The sequence below is a fragment of the Panthera onca genome, unplaced genomic scaffold (genome assembly GCF_046562875.1).
Source record: "Panthera onca isolate mPanOnc1 unplaced genomic scaffold, mPanOnc1 haplotype 2 h2.h2tg000242l_path, whole genome shotgun sequence".
Lineage (NCBI taxonomy): Eukaryota > Metazoa > Chordata > Mammalia > Carnivora > Felidae > Panthera > Panthera onca.
This window is the reverse complement of record NW_027675858.1, coordinates 1,685-18,543: the sequence shown is the minus strand read 5'-3', so window position 1 is coordinate 18,543 and position 16,859 is coordinate 1,685. Positions and strand designations below refer to the sequence as shown.

Genomic DNA, 16,859 nt, shown 5'->3' with positions numbered 1-16,859 from the left:
TGCAAAAGGTACAAGGGGTAATCTTTGCTGTATAGTGCTTTTAGTTTTTTCTTTCATCTTTCCCTTGCGGTACTTTCTCTATAGCGCCAAGTTAAATTTCTATCTCCTATACTTTTATGGGGCAACTAAATGTTTTATTTTACTTTCTGATGTTAATTGCGTTTGTAGATGATTGGGCTAGCTTTGGCTCAAGATGGTCAGTTTAATATGAAATCTTCTGGGTGTAAGCCAGATGCTTTGTTTAAGCTACATCTTGTCATCCAAGCACACTTTCCAGTATGCTTACCTTGTTACGACTTGTCTCCTCTTGTGGATGTAATGGTTTGAATAGGTTTCTTCAGGGTTTGACCACTTGAGGAGGGTGACGGGCGGTGTGTGCGTGCTTCATGGCCCAATTCAATTGAGCTCTCTATTCTCAAATTTACTACTAAATCCTCCTTGAATTCTTAATTTCATAAGGATTTTCGTGGATGTTCTAGTTGTAGAAAATGTAGCCCATTGCTTCCCATCTCATGGGCTACACCTTGACCTAACTTTTTTGTGTCAAGATACTTGTGCTTACTTTTCTTCCTTTTTAGGGTTTGCTGAAGATGGCGGTATATAGGCTGAATTAGCAAGAGATGGTGAGGTTTATCGGGGTTTATCGATTATAGAACAGGCTCCTCTAGAGGGATATAAAGCACCGCCAAGTCCTTTGAGTTTTAAGCTGTTGCTAGTAGTTCTCTGGCGGATAGTTTTGTTTGAGCTAACTATCTAGGTTTAGGGCTAAGCATAGTGGGGTATCTAATCCCAGTTTGGATCTTAGCTATCGTGTGGTCGGAAATATTAAAGTTACTTTCGTGCTGTATTTTTATGTTAACTGCAGCTTTTTACAGCCTAGTTAAGGTTTAACTTTAGTATGCTTCTCTTCTGTAACACGCTTTACGCCGTAGGTCCATTGGTTTGGGTTAATCGTATGACCGCGGTGGCTGGCACGAAATTTACCAACCCTAATTTAATATAACTTAGTCGAACTTTCATTCATAGCTTAATTTTTATCACTGCTGTATCCCGTGGGGGTGTGGCTGAGCAAGGTGTTATGAGCTACAATGGTTGTGTGCTTGATACCAGCTCCTTTGAATCACTGGGTGACTTAGAGGGCATTTTCACCGGGATGCGGAGGCTTGCATGTGTAATTTTATTAATAACTAATGGAAAGGCTAGGACCAAACCTCTATGTTTATGGAGTCTGGCGACTCATCCAGGCATTTTCAGTGCCTTGCTTTGTGTTTTTAAGCTACATGAACCAAGATATAGGATTGTTGGGTGTGTAAATATTGTTCAATAGGGACGAGTTAGAGATCGGGTTGGCGTATCTATAGATACTGCGAACAAAGTTATGATTTAGTATTAATAATTGGTAATAATGGGGTTGGTAAAGTTTGTAAACGTTAACTCTTAAGCTCTATGCTTAGATACGGTTTAGTCTTGTTTTTGGGGTTTGGCAAGACAGAAATAAACACGTATTGTAACAAATAGGGTTAACGGGGGGTAAGGGGGGTTTGTTTAAGCTAATTATTTACTAAAATCAAAAAAGTTTGCATGTGTATACGTGTATACGTGTATACGTGTATACGTGTATACGTGTGTGTACGTGTGTACGTGTGTACGTGTGTACGTGTGTACGTGTGTACGTGTGTACGTGTGTACGTGTGTACGTGTGTACGTGTGTACGTGTGTACGTGTGTACGTGTGTACGTGTGTACGTGTGTACGTGTGTACGTGTGTACGTGTGTACGTGTGTACGTGTACGCGTATACGTGTATACGTGTATACGTGTATACGTGTGTACGTGTACGTGTATACGTGTATACGTGTGTACGTGTACGTGTATACGTGTATACGTGTGTACGTGTACGTGTATACGTGTGTACGTGTGTACGTGTACGTGTATACGTGTGTACGTGTGTACGTGTACGCGTATACGTGGGTGCGCGCATGCCGTGTCCTGTGGAACAATAGGGATTTAAGTATATGTCCTGCGACCATTGACTGAATAACACCTTGCTTGTTGTACGTGTGGAACCCCCGCATAGAGAATAAGCCCAGCTACATTATATTTGACTGAGTCAGGACCTTTAGGTCATAGCTGAGTCATAGCAAGTTCGACCCCCTAAAAATTAAAAATACCAAATGCATGACACCACAGTTATGTGTGATCATGGGCTGATTAGTCATTAACCCATCGAGATGTCCCATTTGAGAGAGTTGAAGGATTGGATTTAAGAACGTCATGGCCCTGAAGTAAGAACCAGATGCCAGGTATAGTTCCATTATAGACACCCCCACGTTGAAATGGGCCCGGAGCGAGAAGAGGTACACGCTCAAGCAAGGGTTGCTGGTTTCTCGAGGCCAGGTGATTAAGCTCTTTCGGACAGTTGAGGTCCATAAGAGACTGTTGGAAATCATGAATATGCACGATTAAGCACTATTATGTCTTATGTAATATATATAAACTACTGTACATGCTTAATATTCATGGGGACAAGCAGTTAATGCACGATATACATAGTATGTCTTATGTAATATATATAAACTACTGTACATGCTTAATATTCATGGGGACAAGCAGTTAATGCACGATATACATAGTATGTCTTATGTAATATATATAAACTACTGTACATGCTTAATATTCATGGGGACAAGCAGTTAATGCACGATATACATAGTATGTCTTATGTAATATATATAAACTACTGTACATGCTTAATATTCATGGGGCGAGTGGTTGGTGCATGATATGCATGAGGAAAAGGTCAGTTGGTTATCTTACTTGCGAGTTTGTATTGTAAGAATTGAGAGTTTTCACTTGCTTTATTGCGGAAAGATGAGGACATACTGGGCAAGCACAGTATGAGTATATGCAATATATGAATTATGGAAGTTATGGGGTTGCTTTTTGGTATTAGCAAGGAATAGTTTAAGAAAGAATTTCAGCTTTGGGTGCTGATGGTGGGGCTGTTGCTTCTTCCTTGAAGTCTTAGGGAGGGTGCATATTCTCCTTTTTTGGTTTACAAGACCAAGGTATTGTATATACTACAAAGACTCTTCATTTAAGGAGGCGATTTTCAATAATGCCTGAGATAGGTATTAGGATTAGAAGGATAGAGAAGTATAGGATGGAGGCCAGTTGGCCGATGGTGATGAAGGGGTGTTCTACAGGTTGGCCGCCAATTCATGTTAGGGTCAGAAGGTCCGCTACTAGTAATCAGAATAAGCATTGGCTTAGTGGTCGAAACATTATTCCTCGTTGTTTAGAAGTGTGGAGAGCGGGGATGATAGCTAAGGTTAAGATAGATAGAACTAGGGCTAAAACTCCTCCTAGCTTATTGGGAATAGATCGGAGGATTGCGTATGCAAATAGGAAATATCATTCGGGCTTGATGTGGGGAGGGGTGTTTAGAGGGTTGGCGGGGGTATAGTTATCGGGGTCTCCTAATAGGTCTGGTGAGAATAGGACGAGTAGCATGAGTATTAGGATTAGTACTAGGAGGCCCAGGATATCTTTGATTGTGTAGTATGGGTGAAATGGGATTTTGTCTGAGTCGGATACCACTCCTGAGGGGTTATTGGATCCTGTCTCATGAAGGAATAGGAGATGGACTGCTGCTAGGGCTGAGATGATGAATGGAAGGATGAAGTGGAAGGCAAAGAATCGTGTTAGGGTGGCTTTGTCTACTGAGAAGCCTCCTCAGATCCACTCTACTAGATTGGTTCCAATATATGGGATTGCCGATAGGAGGTTGGTGATTACGGTTGCCCCTCAAAAGGATATTTGGCCCCATGGTAGGACATATCCTATGAAAGCTGTAGCTATGACTGTGAATAATAGTACGATTCCAATATTTCATGTTTCTGAGAAAGTGTAGGAGCCGTAGTATATTCCTCGTCCTACGTGTATGTATAGGCAGATAAAGAATATGGAGGCTCCATTGGCGTGTAAATATCGGATGATTCAGCCGTAATTTACGTCGCGGCAGATATGGGTGACTGATGAGAAAGCGGTTATTGTATCTGACGTGTAGTGTATGGCTAGGAAGAGACCAGTAAGAATTTGTAGGATTAAACACACTCCTAGTAGGGAACCAAAGTTCCATCATGCTGAGATATTGGATGGAGCAGGAAGATCAATGAATGAGTGGTTGATGATCTTGATAAGGGGGTGAGATTTTCGAATGTTGGTCATTAAGTTCTTATAGTTGAAATACAACGATGGTTTTTCATATCATTAGTCATGGTTAGATTCCATGTAAGAATTATGATAACATACATTGTATTTATTTTAAGTACAATCTTTGTGGTGAGCTTTGTGAGTTTTTCTTCAAAGCCTTCTCCTATTTATGGTGGGTTTGGTTTGATTGTGGCTGGTGGTATTGGTTGTGGTATTGTATTGAATTTTGGGGGATCATTTTTAGGTTTAATGGTTTTTTTAATTTATTTGGGGGGTATGCTTGTGGTGTTTGGGTATACTACAGCTATGGCTACTGAGCCTTACCCTGAGGCATGGACGTCTAATAAGGCTGTATTGGGTGCATTTATTACAGGGGTGCTAGCGGAGTTGTTAACTGCTTGCTATATTTTAAAAGAAGATGAAGTCGAGGTTGTGTTTAAGTTTAATGGTGCAGGTGATTGAGTGATTTATGATACGGGTGATTCGGGGTTTTTTAGTGAGGAGGCCATGGGGATTGCAGCACTGTATAGTTATGGAACATGGTTGGTGGTTGTTACTGGTTGGTCCTTGCTTATTGGTGTGTTGGTGATTATAGAGGTTACTCGTGGAAACTAAGTAGGAGTAAGCTAAGGGCTAAGGTGATTATGAAGGATAAGAAGTAAAGCTTAACTAGTCCTTTCTGATTAGATACGATGGTTGATATTTTTATTTGGAAGTGGGAGATGGATTTTGGTAATACATTTTCTAGCCAGATTATATCTAATAGTATCGATGCGGATTTTTGGCTTATAGTTAAGCTTATTGTTGATGGGAGGCGGTGTATTACGATTGGAAAGTACCCTAGGAGGTTGGAAAACTTAAAGAGGTCTGAGGGATGTTTAAATTTTAAGTTTTTAGCCGCGAGGTTAAGTTCTAATGCTAGGATGAAGCCTGTAATGGTTGCAGCAAGGGCGGTCAGCTTTAGATAGTGGGGTATAGTTATTTGTGGGATGGTTGTCGGGGGAATGTTGTGGGAGATCAGGTATCCTGCAAAAATGCTTCCAATTAAGAGACGTTTGATGGAGTTGATAAGGTGGGGGTTATTTTCATTGATTGGACTTAGGGAGTTAAATCGGGGTTGTCCTAGGAGTGCGAAGAATATGATTCGAGTACTGTAGGCGGCTGTGAGAGATGTAGCGATGAGAGTGACCAATAGGGCTCAGGCGTTGGTATACGACGTGTTGGCTGTCTCGATGATTAGGTCCTTGGAGTAAAAGCCTGTTAGAAAAGGTATGCCTGTTAATGCGAGACTTCCGATGATGAGGGAGGTGGTGGTGAAGGGTATTGGCTTGTATAGTCCGCCTATTTTTCGAATGTCTTGTTCATCATTTAAGCTGTGGATAATTGATCCAGAGCACATGAATAATATTGCTTTGAAAAATGCGTGCGTACAGATGTGCAGGAATGCAAGGTAGGGTTGGTTGATTCCGATGGTAACGATTATTAGGCCTAATTGGCTTGAAGTTGAGAAGGCAACGATTTTTTTAATGTCATTTTGTGTGAGGGCACAGATGGCTGTGAATAAGGTTGTGATGGCTCCTAGGCATAGGGTAAGGGTTTGTGTGGTTTTATTTTGTTCTATGAGCGGGTAGAAGCGGATTAATAGAAAGACTCCGGCTACAACTATTGTACTTGAGTGGAGTAGGGCAGAAACGGGGGTTGGACCCTCTATGGCTGATGGTAGTCATGGGTGTAGGCCAAATTGGGCAGACTTACCCGTGGCTGCTAAGAGAAGCCCTAGTAGTGGGATATTTAGGTTTTCATGCTGGGTGATAAAGATTTGTTGAAAGTCTCATGCATTTATATTGGTGAGAAATCATGCTATGGCTGTGATAAACCCCACGTCTCCGATGCGGTTGTAGAGAATTGCCTGCAGGGCAGCAGTGTTTGCGTCTGCTCGACCATATCACCATCCGATTAGCAGGAAGGATATGATTCCTACCCCCTCTCAGCCAATAAACAGTTGGAATAGGTTATTGGCAGTTACTAGGATTATTATGGTGATTAGAAATATGAGGAGATACTTGAAGAATCGGTTAATATAGGGGTCTGTGTGTATGTATCATATTGAGAACTCTATAATTGATCATGTAACGAAAAGTGCTACAGGGATGAAGATGATTGAGAAATAGTCTAGTTTAAAACTTAGTGACAATTTAAGGGTTTGGATTGATAATCAGTGTCAGTTTGAGATAATTGTTTCCTGTCCGGAAGAAATAAATACTATAGCCGGAATTATGCTGATGGTAAAGGCATAAGAGATTGTAGTTTTTACATAGTGAGGGTACAGGTTGTTTTTGTATAGTTGAGTGTTGGATGTAATGATGGGTAGGAGTAGAATGAATATTGCAGTGAGTATAAAAGAGGTAAATAGGTTTATTACTTTTATTTGGAGTTGCACCAATTTTTTGGCTCCTAAGGCCAATGGATTACTTCTATCCTATAAAAGTTGAAAAAGCCACGCTTTTATACGTGGGGGCATGAATTAGCAGTTCTCGCATACTTTTTCGGTAAATAGGAAGATTTGCACTTCTATTGTTAGATCCACAATCTAATGTTTTTGTTAAACTATATTTACAATAAATAGGACCCAGTACGATTTTGGGGTTGAGGGATAAGAGGAGGAGTGGGAGCAAGTGAAGGGCTATTAGGGCGTTTTCTCGTGTAAATGATGGGTTAATGTTTTTAATATGATGTGGGTACTTACCTCGTTGGGTTGTGATAAGTATATAGAGGGTATATAAGGCTGTGATGATAATATTTGTGCCTATGAGAGTGATAGTTAAGTTAGATCATGAGAAGGAGGCTACTACTACAAATAGTTCCCCAATTAGGTTGATGGTAGGAGGCAGAGCTAGGTTCGCGAGACTGGCTAGTAGTCATCAGGCAGCTATTAGAGGAAGGATGGTTTGTAGGCCTCGTGCTAGGATTATTGTTCGGCTGTGGACTCGTTCGTAGTTTGAGTTTGCAAGGCAAAATAATATTGAGGAAGTTAGTCCGTGGGCGATTATAAGGGCTGTAGCTCCTGTGTAACTTCAGGGTGTTTGGATTAGCACAGCTACAATTACTAGGGCTATGTGGCTTACTGATGAGTATGCGATTAAGGACTTTAGGTCTGTCTGGCGTAGACAGATAGAACTTGTTATAACTATTCCTCATAGGGACAACATTATGAAGGGGTATGCTATTTGGTTTGTTGTGGGGTTAAGTAGAATTGTAATACGCATCATTCCATATCCCCCTAGTTTTAATAGTACGGCAGCAAGTACCATTGAGCCGGCAATGGGGGCTTCAACATGTGCTTTTGGCAGTCACAGGTGGAGTCCGTATAGGGGTATTTTTACTATGAATGCTATTATGCATGCTAGTCAGAGAAGGATATTAGATCAGGTGGCTGAGATCGGTTTGGCTCAGTACTGAATGATTAGGAAATTTAAAGTCCCTGTTGTGTTTTGAATATATAGTAGTGCGACCAGGAGGGGCAGTGAGCCCAGCAGGGTGTAGAATAAAAAATATAGGCCGGCGTTTAGTCGCTCCGTCTGGTTACCCCACCGAGTAATAATGATAAGGGTGGGGATTAGTGTGGCTTCAAATAGAATGTAAAATATAATTAGTTCTGTAGCGGTAAATGTTATGATTAAAAGAAGTTGCAAAACGATAAGTGTTGTGATATATAGTTTTTTTCGGGCCAAGGTCTCTTTTGACAGGTGTGATTGACTAGCCATAAGCATTAGTGGCAGGAGTCATGTTGTTAGTACTAGTAGAGGTGCGGAGAGTGAGTCTGAGAAGAATAGTAATGAGAGGTTTAGGCTGTTATCGCCTAGTTGGTTTAAATAGGAGAGGCTAATAAGGCTGATCAGGAGACTGTAGGTAGTCGAGTTAATTCAGATTATATTGGGCTTTGATAGTCATGTTATTGGTATGAGTATAATAGTGGGGATAATAATTTTTAGCATTGTAGGAGATTTAGGTTTTGTACATAGTCGGTACCATATGTATTTGAGACCATTACTAGTAGGGATAAGCCCAGTGCCGCCTCGCAGGCTGCAAATACTAGCAGGATAATAGGAGTCATGCTAGCTAGTGTAAAATGATTATTTAGAATTGCCATGGTTATCATAACAAATAGGGATAATATTATGCCTTCTAGGCATAGGAGGGAGGATATTAAGTGGGACCGATACATTAATAGTCCCATAAGTGATATGATGAAGGCCAGGAATATATTAACATAGACTATGGACATTTGATAATTATAGGGTGAGCTACAATCTAATGAGTCGAAATCATTTGTTTTAGTTTAAACTAATTATCATATTCAGTTCACTCTAGTCCTTTTTGGGTTCATTCGTAGGCCAGGCTTGCGGCTAATAGAGAGATTAGTAGGAGAGCTATGATAAGTATGGTTGATAGTTTATTTGTTTGTGAGGCTCAAGGAAGGGGAAGTAGTAGTGCAATTTCTAGGTCAAATAGCAAGAATGTAATGGCTACTAAGAAAAATTTCATAGAAAAGGGCAGGCGGGCGGATCCTATGGGGTCAAATCCACATTCGTAGGGACTTGCTTTTTCTGCATAGGTATTTAGTTGGGGTAGTCAGAATGCAATAAATACGAGTAGCATGGATAGAAGTGTATTAGTGAGCAGGGCGAGTATTACGTTTATTATTCCCCTTCGGACTATACCGAAACTGGTTGATTGGAAGTCAACTGTACTTGTTAATACTAAGGGAATAGGATCCTCATCAATAAATAGAAACGTATAGGAACAGTCAAACCACGTCTACGAAGTGCCAATATCAGGCAGCGGCTTCAAATCCAAAGTGGTGGCTCGATGTGAAGTGATATTTTAGTTGGCGCAAGAAGCATACAATTAGGAAAGTAGAGCCGATAATTACGTGTAATCCGTGGAATCCTGTAGCTATGAAGAAGGTGGATCCGTAGACTCCATCTGAGATTGTAAACGGTGTTTCGTAATATTCGGAGGCTTGGAGGAGAGTGAAGTAGACTCCCAGGGAGATTGTAATAAATAGTGCCTGGAGTATGTGTTTTCGACTCCCTTCCATTAAACTATGGTGAGCTCAAGTGATTGACACTCCGGAAGCTAAAAGTACGGAGGTGTTGAGTAGTGGAACTTCTAGGGGGTTTAGGGGAATAATACCTGTTGGTGGCCAGCATCCTCCTAATTCGGGAGTTGGGGCCAGACTCGAGTGATAGAAGGCCCAGAAAAAGCCTGCGAAGAAGAATACTTCCGAGATGATAAAAAGAATTATTCCGTAGCGGAGACCCTTTTGAACGATGGGTGTGTGGTGACCTTGAAATGTGCTTTCCCGGATAATATCACGTCACCATTGATATATAGTCAGCAGATTGGTGGTTATTCCTAGAGTTAGTAGCAGTGTTGAGTTATAGTGGAATCATATAGCCAGGCCTGAAGTTATCAGTAGGGCCGAAAGGGCTCCCGTAAGTGGCCATGGACTGGGGTTAACTATGTGATATGCGTGGGTTTGATGGGTCATTAAGTGTTGTCATGTAAATACAGGCTTACAAGTAGGGTAAAGACATAAGCTTGGATTAGGGCTACAGCGAATTCAAGGACTGTCAGTAGGATAAGGATAATAAAGGTAATTAGAGCAATAGAGGTACTAATGTTTATTAGGGCCAGAGCAGCTCCTCCGATTAAGTGCATTAATAAGTGGCCCGCAGTAATGTTGGCTGTAAGTCGTACGGCCAGAGCCACGGGTTGGATGAAAAGGCTAATAGTTTCAATAACTACAAGCATGGGGATCAGGGGGATCGGTGTCCCTTGTGGTAGAAAGTGGGCTAGGGATGCTTTAGTTTTGTGGCGAAACCCAGTAATTACGGTGCCGGCTCATAGGGGAATAGCTATTCCTAAGTTTATTGATAATTGGGTAGTTGGGGTAAATGAGTGGGGCAGTAGGCCCAACAGGTTTGTTGATCCAATGAATAGAATGAGAGATATGAGTATTAGAGCCCAAGTTTGCCCTTTGTGGTTGTGAATGGCTAGTATTTGTTTTGATGTTAATTGTACTAATCACTGTTGGAGTGAGATTAGACGATTGTTAATTAGTCGACTGGGCGAGGGGAATAGAATACTGGGGAATATAATAATTAGTATGACAATGGGCAGTCCTATTATTGTTGGGGTAGTGAAAGAGGTGAATAGATTTTCGTTCATTTTTTTTCTCAAGGATTAAGTTGTTTTAGTGCAGCTATAGATTTGGGCTCTGGGCTTGATGGATACAGGTGTTTTGAGATTTTTAGTTGAAATATAATAAATAGTGTTATAATTATTGAAACAATAGTAATAAATCAGGTTGATGTATCTAACTGTGGCATGTCATTAAGGGGAGATTTAAACTCCCAGTTTTTAACTTAAAAGGTTAACGCTAGTTTAGCTTCTTAATGAATTTACAGTACAGACGCGGATCATTTTTCAAAGTACGATAGTGGGACTAATTCAAGGACAATGGGTATAAAACTATGGTTTGAGCCACAGATTTCTGAGCATTGACCATAATATAGTCCAGGTCGTGTGCCCATTAGGGTTGTTTGGTTTAGTCGGCCTGGAATGGCGTCAGTTTTTAGGCCCAGGGATGGGACGGCTCATGAGTGTAATACGTCTTCTGATGAGATTAACATGCGAATGGTCATCTCTATTGGCAGCACTGCTCGGTTATCAACTTCTAATAGTCGTAGTTCTCCGGGTTTTAGCTCTTGAGTGGGGATCATGTAGGAGTCAAAGCTTAGGTCTTCATAGTCAGTGTATTCATAGCTTCAATATCATTGATGTCCTATGGTCTTTACAGTAAGAGAGGGGTCATTAATCTCATCTATTATATAGAGAATTCGCAGGGAGGGCAGGGCAATGAGAATTAAGATAATAGCCGGTAGGATAGTTCAGACGGTTTCTACTTCTTGGGCATCTATTGTGCTTGTGTGCGTGAGTTTGGTTGTCAGTATTAGTGAGATGATATATAGAACTAGGGAGCTGATTAGGAATACAATTATTAGTGTGTGATCATGGAAGTGTAAGAGTTCTTCTATAATGGGAGATGTAGCGTCTTGGAGACCTAGTTGAAAGGGGTATGCCATGGAAGTACATAGGGCTTAAACCTATAATTTAACCTTGACAAAGTTATGTAATTGTTTTACTAATACTTCTTGATTGAGAAAGACATAGTGGTTATGGTATTGGCTTGAAACCAGTCTGAGGGGGTTCGATTCCTTCCTTTCTTATTTTAGCAGCACATAGGTTGGCTCTTCAAATGTGTGATACGGAGGAGGGCATCCATGTAGCCATTCAAGGTTAGTTGTGGTTAGTTCCACTGTAGCCACTTCTCGCTTTGATGCAAAAGCTTCTCACACTATAAAAACTATTAGTATTACTGCTGTTAGTGAAATAAAAGAGCCTATTGATGAGACTGTGTTTCAAGTTGTGTATGCGTCTGGATAGTCAGAATAACGTCGGGGCATTCCGGACAGGCCTAGAAAATGCTGAGGGAAAAACGTTATATTGACGCCTACAAACATAATCGTAAAATGAATTTTTGCCCAAGTGTCATCAAGAGTGTATCCTGAGAATAGGGGGAATCAATGAACGAAACCCCCTATGATAGCAAATACTGCTCCTATTGACAATACGTAGTGGAAGTGGGCTACTACGTAGTATGTGTCGTGAAGGACAATATCTAATGAGGAATTTGCCAGTACAATTCCTGTTAAGCCCCCTACGGTAAATAGGAAAATGAATCCCAGGGCTCATAGCATGGCGGGGGACCATTTGATATTACCCCCATGAAGAGTAGCCAGTCAGCTAAATACTTTTACCCCAGTGGGAATAGCAATAATTATAGTAGCTGATGTAAAGTATGCTCGTGTGTCCACGTCTATCCCTACAGTGAACATGTGATGGGCTCATACAATAAAGCCCAGAAAGCCAATTGATATTATAGCTCAAACCATTCCCATATAGCCAAAAGGTTCCTTTTTACCTGAGTAATAGGTGACAATATGTGAAATTATTCCAAACCCGGGTAAAATTAAAATGTAGACTTCTGGGTGACCGAAAAATCAGAATAGGTGTTGATATAAGATAGGATCCCCTCCTCCGGCGGGGTCAAAAAATGTGGTGTTTAGATTTCGATCTGTCAGTAGTATAGTGATGCCTGCTGCTAAAACTGGCAGTGATAGAAGTAGTAATACAGCAGTGATTAAAACCGATCAGACAAACAGGGGTGTTTGATATTGGGATATAGCAGGGGGTTTTATATTGATAATAGTAGTAATAAAATTAATAGCACCTAAGATTGAGGAGACACCTGCCAGGTGCAGTGAAAAAATAGTTAGATCTACGGATGCTCCTGCATGAGCTAGGTTACCGGCTAGAGGTGGGTATACTGTCCACCCAGTCCCTGCTCCAGCCTCTACCATAGATGATGCGAGCAAAAGTAGGAAAGATGGAGGGAGGAGTCAGAAGCTCATATTATTCATTCGAGGGAATGCTATGTCGGGAGCCCCAATCATTAATGGGACTAATCAGTTTCCGAATCCTCCAATCATGATAGGCATCACTATGAAGAAGATTATTACAAAAGCATGGGCGGTGACGACTACATTATAAATCTGGTCGTCCCCTAATAGTGTGCCAGGTTGACCTAGCTCAGCTCGGATTAAGAGACTGAGAGCAGTCCCCACCATACCAGCCCAGGCGCCAAATAGAAGGTAGAGAGTTCCAATATCTTTGTGATTGGTTGAAAATAGTCAGCGGTTTATGAACATAGGTAAAATGGCTGAGTAAGCATTAGACTGTAAATCTAAAGACAGAGGTTCAGTCCTCTTTTTACCAAGTCCTGCAGTGAGTGTCATATTGAATTGCAAATTCAAAGAAGCAGCTTGAGGCTGCCGGGGCTTCTCCCGCCTTTTTTTTCCAGACGGCGGGAGAAGTAGATTGAAGCCAGTTGATTAGGGTATTTAGCTGTTAACTAAAATTTCGTGGGGTTGGGGCCCACCAATCTAGTAAGGGCTTAGCTTAATTAAAGTGTTTGATTTGCAATCAATTGATGTGAGATAGACTCTTGCAGTCCTTAAGGGTTAGTTGGTATGCAGAAGTTAAGTCTGCTAGGGCTTACTTAGAGCTTTGAAGGCTCTTGGTCTAATTTAACCTAAACTTCTAATCTAGGATGGATAGTATTGGTGCGAGTGGTAGCAGTATGGTAGATATTACAATTAAGGGGGGTAAGAAGATTATTTTTTTTGTGCATTCGAATCGTCATTTTATCTTTATGCAGTTGTTTGAGGGAAATATAGTTAGTGTAGTAGCATATGTTAGTCGTATATAGAAGTACAGGTTAAGTAGGGCGGTTATAGCCAGCAGTGTGGGTATTATAATTATTTCGTTTTTAGTTAGTTCTTGAATGATTATCCATTTTGGGATGAAGCCGGAGAGTGGAGGGAGGCCGCCTAGAGATATTATTAGTACTAGGATAAATGAAGTGATTAGAGGTGCTTTATTTCATGTCTGTGATAGGGATGATGTTGTTGTGGTGGAGTTATATATGAATAGTATGAAGGTGGTTAGTGTTATAATAATGTAGATGGTCAGGTTTAAAATTATTATTGTGGGGCTATATATTATGATGGCTGCTATCCAGCCTATGTGGGCAATTGAGGAGTATGCTATGATTTTTCGTAGCTGGGTTTGGTTAAGTCCTCCTCAGCCTCCGACTATAACTGATATAATGGCTATTGTTAAGAGTAGGTTGGGGTTAATGGTGGGTGAGATTTGGTATAGGATTGATAGTGGGGCGATTTTTTGTCATGTGAGTAGGACTAAGCCTGAGGATATGGAGATTCCCTGTGTGACTTCGGGCACTCAGAAGTGGAATGGGGCTAGTCCTAGTTTTATTGCTAGGGCGGTTGTTATTACAGTAGATGCTATGGGGTTGAGATCTTTTGATACAGTTCATTGTCCTGAGTGCAGTAGGTTGATGATGATTCCTATTATTAGGAGTATTGAAGCGGTTGCTTGTGTTAGGAAGTATTTTGTGGCTGCTTCTGTGGTTCGTGGGTTATATTTTTTTATGAGGATGGGAATGATGGCCAATAGGTTTATTTCGAAGCCGATTCAGACCATAAGTCAATGGGATGCTGTTATTACGATTATAGTTCCTGAGATAACGGTTGATATAATGATAATAAGAATAGGGGGTTTGATTAGTATGGGAAGGGTATAAACCAACATTTTCGGGGTATGGGCCCGATAGCTTATTTAGCTGACCTTACTTTAGAATGTGGTGTAGTACTGGTAGCACGAAGATTTTTGGATTCTTAGGATTAGGTTCGATTCCTATAATTCTAGAAATAAGAGGATTTGGACCTCTATGTTTTACTCTATCAAAGTAACTCTTTTGTCAGACATATTTCTTATGTTTGAGGCGGAATGCTTGCTGTGATGATGGGCAGGGAGACGTGTCATATGCATAAGGCTAGGGTAAGGGGTAGAAAGCTTTTTCATAGGAGGTGTATTAATTGGTCGTATCGGAATCGTGGGTAAGATGCTCGGATTCATAGGAAGGTGGTTGTTAGAATCAGGGTTTTTATAGTGAAGTTGGTGGTATATAGTTCTGGTATATAGGGGCTGTGAAATGCTCCGAAGAATAGGATTGTTGTGAGGATATTTATTATGATGATGTTGGCGTATTCTGCTAGAAAAAACAGGGCAAAGGGACCTGCTGCGTATTCTACGTTAAATCCGGAAACGAGTTCTGATTCCCCCTCTGTGAGGTCAAACGGGGCTCGGTTGGTTTCTGCTAGTGTAGAAATGAATCATATTATGGCCAGGGGTCATGCAGGGATAACAAGTCAGATAAATTCTTGAGTGGTAATTAGTGTGGCTAATGTGAAGGATCCGTTTATTAGTAGTACTGATAAGAGGATGATGGCTAGTGTGACTTCATATGAGATTGTTTGGGCTACAGCTCGTAGGGCTCCAATTAGGGCGTATTTTGAGTTTGAGGCCCATCCGGATCATAGAATGGAGTAGACGGCCAGGCTGGATATGGCTAGTATAAATAGTACTCCTAGGTTTATGTTAATGAGTGGGTATGGTATGGGCAGCGGGATTCATATAGTTAGGGCTAGTGTAAGGGCTAGGATGGGTGCTATAATGAATATGAATGTGGAAGATGTGAGGGGTCGGAGGGGCTCTTTAGTGAAGAGTTTCATGGCGTCTGCAATGGGTTGGAGTAGGCCGTATGGTCCTACGACGTTTGGTCCTTTGCGGAGTTGTATGTAACCCAGTACTTTACGTTCAACTAGGGTTAGGAAGGCTACGGCGAGGAGAATAGGGATAGTTAGTGAGAGGATGTTGACTATGAACATGTTGTTAGGGAGAGGAGTTGAACCTCTGATGATAAAAGCTTAAGTTTTATGCAATTGCCGGGCTCTGCCACCCTAACAAACCCGAGCTCTACGGGTGATATGTTTGGATAAACTGTCTAGATTGAGATTATATCATCTATTTGGTTAAAGGCGCTTTAGCAAAGTGGGCCCTATTTCTCTTGTCCTTTCGTACTGGGAGAAATTATTTAATAGATAGAAACCGACCTGGATTACTCCGGTCTGAACTCAGATCACGTAGGACTTTAATCGTTGAACAAACGAACCTTTGATAGCTGCTGCACCATCGGGATGTCCTGATCCAACATCGAGGTCGTAAACCCTATTGTCGATATGGACTCTAAAATAGGATTGCGCTGTTATCCCTAGGGTAACTTGTTCCGTTGATCAAGTTTTTGGATCAATAAGTGATGTAGTACTTTCGACTAGTTAGTCTAGATTTAAATCACTCGGAGGTTGTTTTATTCTCCGAGGTCACCCCAACCTAAATTGTCGGCCCATGGTAGAGGTATGTTATCCCTGTCGGTTGATTATCAAGATCTCTTTGGGTCGGTTAATTAAAGCTCCATAGGGTCTTCTCGTCTTATTGTCATATTCCCGCCTCTTCACGGGAAGGTCAATTTCACGGATTGGAAGTAAGAGACAGTAAAGCCCTCGTGTGGCCATTCATACAAGTCCCTATTTAAGGAACAAATGATTATGCTACCTTTGCACGGTCAGGATACCGCGGCCGTTTAACTGATGTCACTGGGCAGGCAGTGCCTCTAATACTGGAAATGCTAGAGGTGATGTTTTTGGTAAACAGGCGGGGCTTGTGTTTGCCGAGTTCCTTTTACTTCTTTTAATCTTTCCTTGAGTTGCATGCCTGTGTTGGGTTAACAATTAGCTTGATATGTTTGCTTGTAGTTAGGTTGTATTTATCTTGTTGTTAACTATCAGTGGTTATCCGTTCTGATATAAGCTTATGCACGGGAGAAATATTTCTTGTTACTCATATTAGCATTATTGCTTCTATTATTAAATAGATTAGCCCAGTTTTAAATTAGGAGTTGGTTGCGTTTTTTGACATTGAGATGTTCTGATTGTTGAGCTTGAACGCTTTCTTAATTGGTGGCTGCTTTTAGGCCAACTATGGTTTGTGTTTATGCTTACTCTCTAATTAAGGCTGTATCCTAATTCTAAAAAGCTGT

The 16,859-nt window shown here is 41.1% G+C and overlaps 1 pseudogene; it reads right to left on the bottom strand.

The window, feature by feature from the left end:
• Positions 1-253: 253 nt before the first annotated feature.
• LOC144615586 (18S ribosomal RNA) lies at positions 254-1,216 on the bottom strand (annotated as a pseudogene).
• Positions 1,217-16,859: the final 15,643 nt, after the last annotated feature.